The sequence below is a fragment of the Balaenoptera ricei genome, chromosome 1 (assembly GCF_028023285.1).
Source record: "Balaenoptera ricei isolate mBalRic1 chromosome 1, mBalRic1.hap2, whole genome shotgun sequence".
Taxonomy (NCBI): Eukaryota; Metazoa; Chordata; class Mammalia; order Artiodactyla; family Balaenopteridae; genus Balaenoptera; species Balaenoptera ricei.
In genome coordinates, this window is record NC_082639.1 from 157,493,228 (window position 1) to 157,502,481 (window position 9,254).

Genomic DNA, 9,254 nt, shown 5'->3' on the forward strand with positions numbered 1-9,254 from the left:
GGAAGCAAAAAGAGAGACGATATGAATTATCAGCATCAGGAATGAGCATCACTACAGATTCTACAGCTATTCAAAGGATAATAAGAAAGACACAACTGTAAAAGTTAGCAAGGTAAAAGATACTGTATTTTGTGCAAGTGTGGCAAGAACTCTCCTGTATAGTGAAGTATGTTGATACTGAAACTTGTTTCTTGAGTGTGTATCCAAGAGAAAGCCTCAAGAAATTTTCTCTTTGTTTCTTTGTCGCTCCAGTTTTTCAATCTCCAAAGACAATTTATGTAACTCCAGGGTTGCTTTTGAGTCCTGGGGACTTGAAAGACACTGTAAGAGTTTTTGGCCTTTCAAGACTATCTCACAATCTTCAGTGCCTACCTGAAAGAAGAAACCAATAGTGTGATTTCAGAAAGTTTCCCCATCCTTGTAAAGGGTGTGCTTCTTCAGGAAGTCTTGTGGCAGAAGGAAGACTGGAAGATGAAGGATAACCCCAGGACTTATTGATGGGCAGGAAACTCCAGAAAAATACTTTGGATCCTAGCAAAATATTTCCCTGAGACGTGAATCCATATCTGTACTTAAGTAATAATCAATATCAGTGTCAAGCATAGAGAGAGTGTAAGCAGCAAGGGAATCCCAAAAAAACATCCAAAAGAACAACAAGTATGTTAGTTCAGCTGACCAACCAGAAATGGAGCAAAAGCACATCATTTATTGGAGAAAAAAACCAAAGGCTAGATATCTGGTGAATAAGACTTTCATGTTCACATACCTGGAAAGACCTGTTATAAGGTGGAAAGAGCCAGTAAACACTTTATAAATTAACCCCACAACTGAGATAGTTCTTTAGGACATATTATTTCTTTCCTATTTTATGAGCCATCCCATTTTCCTATCATTTATTTTGAAGTGTCATACAACATAAAATTCATTGAATATTATTCACCTTCTCACACTTGGGCACATCCAGACTCCAAGATTTTTTCTCTGAGCAAGAGATATTCTGGGAACCAACCATCTTATAGCCAGGGTCACACTTGATGGTGACAGTTTCAGGACTGATCCTTCTCCACAGACAGCTTTCCATTTATTATTTCTGGTTTTAGGCACAGAGCTGTAATCAAGACATATTTTCTTAGCATCTTGAGTGTCTCAGAGAGAACACATTTTAACACTGATAATATCATTAAAAAGGGATAAAAAAATATTGTTGAATTCTATCTTTTCTTTCTACACTATTGATCCACTACTACTACTACTTCTACCAACGCTGGCAACTATTTGAGCTCTGGCTGCAGTCGCCTACATGCTGAACACATTACACACATTATTTCATGTAAGCTTTCAGCAACTCTGTGAGGGAGGCACTATCTCCATCTTAGAGATGAGGCAACTGAGACACAGAGAAGCTTAATGCTTTGCCCCAAGTCGCACAGCAGCTTTTAAGTGGCAGAGCCAGAGTGAAAACCCAGGGGTTGTTCTGAGCTCTTTATTTCTGCACTAAAGGACCCCTCTTCTGGCCTCAGTTTTCCCCTTTGTAAAATGAAAACAGTGACAGCAACTCAGCTCCTAGAGTTATTATGAGTGAAATGATGTAACTAACCTTTAGGAACACTTTCCTTATTCTGCTATAATAGCTGCTCTCCCAATAAAGAGGTCAACCCCATCGGTCAACTTTCTCATGAAAGGTTCCAGGCTGTATAAGAATCTGAGGGGGCTATTTCTTGGATATTTGGAATTAAACCCCAGTGGACCTCACTCAGGCTCAAGCACATGCTCATGACAACTCTGCCTCTGCCTGGGAGGATGCTTTCTCTCAGAATCACTTCTGAACCGCTCCACAGTTGTTCTATCAGCTTAGTGCTATTCTGTCCCAGGGAACTGGGATTACCTTTACACTGAGGAGCCAGTGATGACCATTGTAAAAGAGTGCAGGAGATTTTAGCCTCTCCAACCAGAATATATCCTTTCTGACATTCATACTCGACCACAGCATTGAACAATTTTTGTTCACTAGTATATCTAAAGTGTCCATGTTTAATTCCACATGATGAACTGCAATCTTCGATGGTAAAAGAGAGAGAGAGAAGAAGAGAGAGTGTTTTTCTGACTCATTAAACAAAACAGCATTGAACTAAGGTAATCTATTGGAAGACTTTCATCCTTCCCAATCAATTTCATTGACCATAAGATAACTTGGAATAATTCACAAAGTAGGAGTGTGCCCCTCTATCACCATGTGGCTGGAAATTAAGGAAAGTGGGTATATGTATGGGTATCTGGGGGAAAGAGAATTGACTCCTCACCTTGTATAGAACTATTTTTTTTCAATAAATTTAAATATTTAATGGAATGTGTGTATAAGCATTTACTATAGTGTCAGGCAATACTTTAACTCATTTAATTCTCCTAAACAAACTTATGAGGTAGGCATTATTATTATACGCATTTTATAGATGAGGAAACACAAAGAGGTGAAGTAGCTTGACCAAGGTCACACAATGAGGGAGGGGTTGAGTCAGTGCAGTTCTACGCAGACACACACTTGCTAAAATGCAGACACACAAGTATTCATGATGCCTGTGTCCAATTATTTCTCCTGCCATTGCCTACTTCACTTCTGGATTATATGAACAATTCACTGTCTTCATTTTCCCTCCTCCAAGAATTCCTTTCTCCCTAAGGGGCACCTGGGAAACCCACTTCATTTTTCAAAACTCAGTTTACATATTATGTCTTCTGTGCAGTCTTCTTTTTAGTGTTGTGATCACACGCTCCTTTTTGCTACCCTTGCACTTCTGCATGCCTGATTGTTGCACTCGCTACACTGTATTGTAATTGTATTTTTTACATATCTCTGTCGTCTCCTGGGCAACATTCCTTGGGGCCAGGGACTACGTTTTTCATCTATTGATGTTGCCTTAGCATGTTACTTGTTGTGAAGTAGTTAGTTATAAAAATGAGATTTGATTAAATTGAAAATTGTTTTGTACATATTACTTATTATCACTTTACAGATATAACAGGAAAAAATATTAATGTTGGTGCTGAAAGTTCACTTCTAGTAAATGGTGGTGGTACTTGACTTTACTTATATTATTTTCCCCACTATTTTATATCTTTCTACCTCATATCTCTTCTTTATTTCCAATCTATGTTTCTGTATTACTAAACCAAGAAAAACAGGTATGAGGGTAGGGCTAGGCCATACTTGGCTGGAATAGTAAAGAAATTGTGTGGGGTTTTGGTGAGAAAATCCTGAAGCATACAGGTCTGCATCTTCCCTTTGAGGCATGTGGAGGGGTCTGCTTCTAAAGAGTTTTATTAGCAACTAATCAAGATGCTTTTGCACAAGGCTCCTGATTAGCTGTTGGTATACTAAGAGTGAATCAGAGTTAGCATAGTTTCTGATTTCTTTTACAGTGTCAATGTGGATGATCATTTTTTACTGCTGGGAGTGGTGGTGGTGGGGAGTGAGGGAATATTCCTTTCCTGCTCCTGATGTTTCAGTCCTGTCAAGAGAGCTCTTAGGGTCATTTCAGCCCTGCTTCTTTACTGACTCTGCCCCAGGGTGATCAAGTGACTTATATAGAAAGCTTGAAAAGAATTAAGTGAGCATGCTTGCCTTGACTAATTCTGTTCTCTCCCTTGAGAGTGTGAGTGAGTGTCTTCTGTTTCTCTCATTCTGTGTATTACTAGTTAGTAAATCTGCCCAATTCTGAGGTTCCGTTATGTGATCATTTCATTGAAACTGGATTCTCAAGCCAGGGTTCTCAACAGTAACAGGAATATTCGGCCCTCCATCTTTTCTCTTTTATCTTATTTCCTAATTTATTCCAAACCAAATGGAATTAAGGCATTGTACTTGCTGGAAGGTAATTAAAAGACCCTAACATTTAGTGCATTACCTGGGAACACTGAGAAATAAAAAGAAAGGAGCAGACATTTTGGAGAGGAAAATGTCCATGTGGAAAATATTTTGGTACTGCCAAGGAAAGTAGTCTAGTGCCTCGGTCTTTAATGTATGGTGGGATGTTGAGACCTTTGACTGTTTGAAAATATTTAGCTTTGTGCAGTAAACTGCTGAAGCCTAGAAAAGGTTTAATGCATGCTGTATAAGTGTCCCGTGCTTGCTGGGAGACTAATAAACTTGGAGGCTTAACACAATAGAAATTTACTATCTCACAGTTGTAGAGGCCAGAAGTGTGATATCAAGGTGTCAGCAAGGCTGCTCTCCCTACAGATGCTCTAGGGGAGATTCTATCCCTTGCCTCTTTCAGCTTCTGGTGGTTGCCAGCTTCCTTGGCTTGAGGCCACATCACTCAGTTTTTGTCTCTGTCTTCACATCACCCCCTTTCTGTGTCTGTATCTTCTCTTTTGTCTGTCTCAAATGTCCCTCTGCCCTTCTTGTATAAAAAGGGCAATTGTCATTCTATTTAGGACCCATCCAGATAATATAGGATGGAAATCCCATCTTAAGATCCTTAATGACATTTGCAAAACCTTTTTTTTTCAAATGAGGTAACAGTCAAGGATTAGGACATGGATATATCCTTTGGGGGGCCACCATCCAAGCCACTACACCAGCCTTAAGATGTTTTGATTTTGGCTGATGGCTGCAGCTTATGGCGTGGGAGAGTGGCTGTTTCTTTAGAGCCACTTAAGTAAAGATCTGACATAAAGAAAAGGGGCATTAGGGAGTTGCAGGTGACTGAGCAATACCTGGAGTGTAATGAATAAGGCACCTGGAGGGTCTTTAGTATACAGAGACCTTTACCTGGCACTTGACTTGAGAGTGTGCAAGAGTTTACAGGGCAAGAAAGTCTCAGGCAGCCGTCCACCTTGCCTTACTCTTCAGGTACAGTTTTTCCCAAGCAGGCTTGACTGAGACAAAGACTCAATTGTAAGGAAAACGTGTTTTGTAGAACTTGTCGGCATTGACACATATGGTCTACCGTAGGCTCAAGTGACTCCCTTTACATGTGGACCCAAGCTGACACTGGATTTGTCAATTATGTTGGAGAAAGAAATGTTCTCTTAAAGGCAACCGCCTTTGGTCTATGCAGTTCCATAGCAGGAGGCAGTGAAAATGGCCATGGCGGCATAGGACTGTCATATCTACGCATCAGAACTGGAGGTGTAATGTCACTCGACAGAAGCCATAATCAGTTCAGTACTGCAGTGTGAACCACAAGGTCATCAAGGAGGAAAGGTAACTCAAGAGTCCATGTGTGACAGATGCTCAGGGCTGTGCACTGCACATGGCAAATTCATAGTGACAAATCAACGTCAGGCTAAAAGATTCCTCCTGGTTAGAAGTTCTCAGGTCAGAAATTTCAAATAAATGGCATAGACTAATGGACATCCTAGTGAGGCTAAAATGAAAGAGACTATCTTTCTCTCAAATGCCATTGAGTTTCTGCTATGTTCTTTGGTCAAATTCTGTACTGGATTCTGGGAACAAAAATGTGCCTAGTTTCACTCTTCTAGGAGTGGGGGATTGGCTTGCTTTTGAGATTGTTTTCAAATTTTGGGGATAGTGCTGTAAAATCAAAGTGTATCTTAGTAACTCTTTAGACTCTTTAAAAGCATGGTTGATGAGAGGCTTGATAAACTGATAAAACAGCCAAGGCCCTGAGAGACCCACACCCGTGTCAGTGACAGAAGTCCAAGCTACAGATACTGAAGGAGCCCTCAGTCCCATTCAGGCAATGAAAGCCCTGTCACTGAGAATGAACCAAATGTACATTTGGGAGGATGGTTTATGGACATTTAGGACTTTGGATTTTTAACCCACAGTACCAAGGACACTTGATTTCAAAATTGGGCTTTAATACTTTGGGACCTTAATTCATAAGAGCGTTTAATGTGTGCCCTTTTAATTTCTCTGTGAAGAATTTGATACTGGCAAAGGTGTACTTTTAAATTTGCAACATTTCTATGATTTCTGAATTGTATTACTGGATGCTTTTATGTATTTAATCTTAGTTTGTCATTTAACCTCATCAAATTTTTATGGTTAGCTGTGCTGTGGATGGCTGGTAGAACAAAAAGTTGTTTCTGATCTTTGGATGTGAGTTAATTTAAATTAATGCAATTTCTCACCCATATCAGAGACTTCTGGGATGAAACTCTAAGTCATCCACCAGCAGGTCCCGGAGGCCACTCAAATGAGTAGCCCCATAAAAGTGTGAGCAGGACTGTCCTGGTAAAGGTCTATTTTTCCTGAAGGGAGAGCCATATTCCATTAATTATAGGCTTAAAGGCATAGTTGAGTGGGTTAAGAGATTGAAAAAAACAGGGGAGCATTAGTGACAATTTCCCTTCTCATTCCTAATGGTACCAGCATGTGAAGGGAATTTGATTAGTATAACTTTTAACCTCCCTGCTCTTATATTCACTGACACTGGCTGGGTGAGGTGACCTACTTGACTGGCAAAGTTAGGAAGAATAACTGGCCATGCTTTGCTAAGCTCTTCTTTTCTTCATCTTGGGAGTGAGTCTGGCGATATAGAGAGTGAAGTTCTCTGCTCCACTGTGGACATGCCCCTTTCACATGGGTTTGCCTGAAACCAACTTGCTGCAACAAAGTGGGTAAGTCTGGATAATTCTAGAATTCAGTTGACAGACTCACTTGGCTATGTCATGAAGCCCCATTTTCCAACATGGGCTCTAACAGTAAAAAGTGACATAATGTGTGGGCTCCAGTGCAAAATGAAAATATAGTGCCTCTTGTTCAAACTGCAAAGAAAAAGTGTTGTTGAAAGTATTTGTACTGGGGTGCATAGTGTCCTCCCCAAATTCATGTTCACCTGGAACCTGTGAATGTGCCCAAGTAAATTCTTTTTCCAGATAGAATTGAGATAAGATGACATCATACTAGATTAGGGTGAGCCCTAAATGGGTTCTGTGGGTTGTTTTCTCTTCTCTTTTTCATATATGTCATCTTTTTCAGGAGAACTGTTTGGCTAATATTGGGAAGTAAAACGAGTAAGAAAGGATATGATAAGATTCCTTGGACGTTCTTGTTTCTTAAAAAACAACTACTTTCTTTCTATGTTAGAAGTAAGTTCAGATTCAAATGGAAAGCGTGGCCCCCCAGAGCTGTTAACACCTTCTCTTAGTCTTGGATGTGACCAGTAGCACAGAGTTCTGGTGGAACTCAGTAAGACTCCAAATGGGTACCAAAAAAGCGTGTCATGGAAAGCACTCCATAAGCAGGGTGAAAACTAGATGTGAATGGGGCAGCAGGAATGGTGGCAGACACACATTGCACATGTCTCCTCTGCTCATGCATATATTTTATTGTCCCATAAACTTTACTTACAAAACGTAAGTTCAGGAGTAGGAGCAAGATGGCGGAAGAGTAAGACGCGGAGATCACCTTCCTTCCCACAGATACAGTAGAAATACATCTACACGTGGAACTGCTCCTACAGAACACCCACTGAACGCTGGCAGAAGACGTCAGACCTCCCAAAAGGCAAGAAAATCCCCACGCACTTGGGTAGGGTAAAAGAAAAAAGAAATAACAGAGACAAAAGAATAGGGACGGGACCTGCGCCAGTGGGAGGGAGCCGTGAAGGAGGAAAGGTTTCCAGGCACTAGGAAGCCCCTTTGCGGGCAGAGACTGCGGGTGGCAGAGGGGGGAAGCTTCGGAGCCGCGGAGGAGAGCGCAGCCACAGGGGTGCGGAGGGCAAAGCGGAGAGACTCCCGCACAGAGGCTCGGCGCCGAGCAGCACTCACCAGCCCGAGAGGCTTGTCTGCTCACCCGCTGGGGAGGGCGGGGGCTGGGAGCTGAGGCTCGGGCTTTGGTGCTAGCCGGGAGGGAGTCCGGGAAAAAGTCTGCAGCTGCCGAAGAGGCAAGAGACTTTTTCTTGCCTCTTTGTTTCGTGACGCGCAAGGAGAGGGGATTCAGAGCGCTGCCTAAATGAAATCCAGAGACGGGTGCGAGCCGCGGCTATCAGCGCGGATCCCACAGCAACAGGGGAGCAGAGGGAAAAACGGAGAGATTCCCGCACAGAGGCTCAGCGCCGAGCAGCGCTCACCAGCCCGAGAGGCTTGTCTGCTCACCCGCCAGGGCGGGCGGGGCTGGGAGCTGAGGCGTGGGCTTCGGTCGGATCGCAGGGAGAGGACTGGGGTTGGCGGCGTGAACACAGCCTGAAGGGGTTGGCGTGCTGCGGCGAGCCGGGAGGGAGCCGAAGAGGAGGTCTGCAGCCGCCGAAGAGGCAAGAGACTTTTTCTTGCCTCTTTGTTTAGTGGCGTGCAAGGAGAGGGGATTCAGAGCGCCGCCTAGAGGAACTCCAGAGGCGGGCGCGAGCTGCGGCCATCAGCGCGGACCCCAGAGACTGGTAGGAGATGCTAAGGCTGCTGCTGCCGCCACCAAGAAGCCTGTGTGCGAGCACAGGTCACTCTCCACACCGACCCTCCCGGGAGAACACACGGTGCGCCTCAGGCTGCTGCAAAGTCACGATGCCTCTGACGCCGCAGACTCGCCCCGCCTCCTCCGTACCACTCCCTCCCCCGGCCTGAGTGAGCCAGAGCCCCCGAAGCAGCTGCTCCTTTAACCCTGTTCTGTCTGGGCAGGGAACGGACGCCCTCAGGCGACGTACATGCAGAGGCGGGTCCAAATCCAAAGCTGAACGCTGGGAGCTGTACGAACAAAGAAGAGAAAGGGAAATCTCTCCCAGCAGCCTCAGAAGCAGCAGATTAAAGCTCCACAAACAACTTGATGTGCCTGCATCTGTTGAATACCTGAATAGACAACGAATCATCCCAAATTCAAAAGGTGGACTTTAGGAGCAGGATATATTAATTTCCCCTTTTCCTTTTTTTTGTGAGTGTATATGTGTATGCTTCTGGGTGAGATTTTGTCTGTATAGCTTTGCTTTCACCATTAGACCTTGGGTTAGGTCCGTCCATTTTTTTTTTTTTTTTTTTTTTTTTACTTAAAAAAATTTTTTTTTCCTAATATATGTTTTCTTAATAATTTTTTCCATATTTTCTATTTTTAGAAATTAAAAAATTTTTTAATAAGTTTTTTCATATTTTTTATTTTAAAAAATTAAAATTTTTTTTTCTTAATAAATATTTTTCTTAAAAATTTTTTCTTATTTTTTACTATAAAAATTAATAAATCTATTTTTAAAAATTAAAAAAAATTTTTTCTGAATACATTTACTCTTAATAATTTTTTTTCTTATTTTTTATTATAATAGCTTTATTTTATTTTATTTTATCCTCTTTCTTTCTTTCTATTT

General features: G+C 42.2%; 1 pseudogene; it reads right to left on the reverse strand.

Annotated features, from left to right (window-relative positions):
- Window positions 1-216: 216 nt before the first annotated feature.
- Window positions 217-6,651, reverse strand: LOC132371663 (C4b-binding protein alpha chain-like; annotated as a pseudogene).
- Between the last annotated feature and the right edge of the window lie 2,603 nt (window positions 6,652-9,254).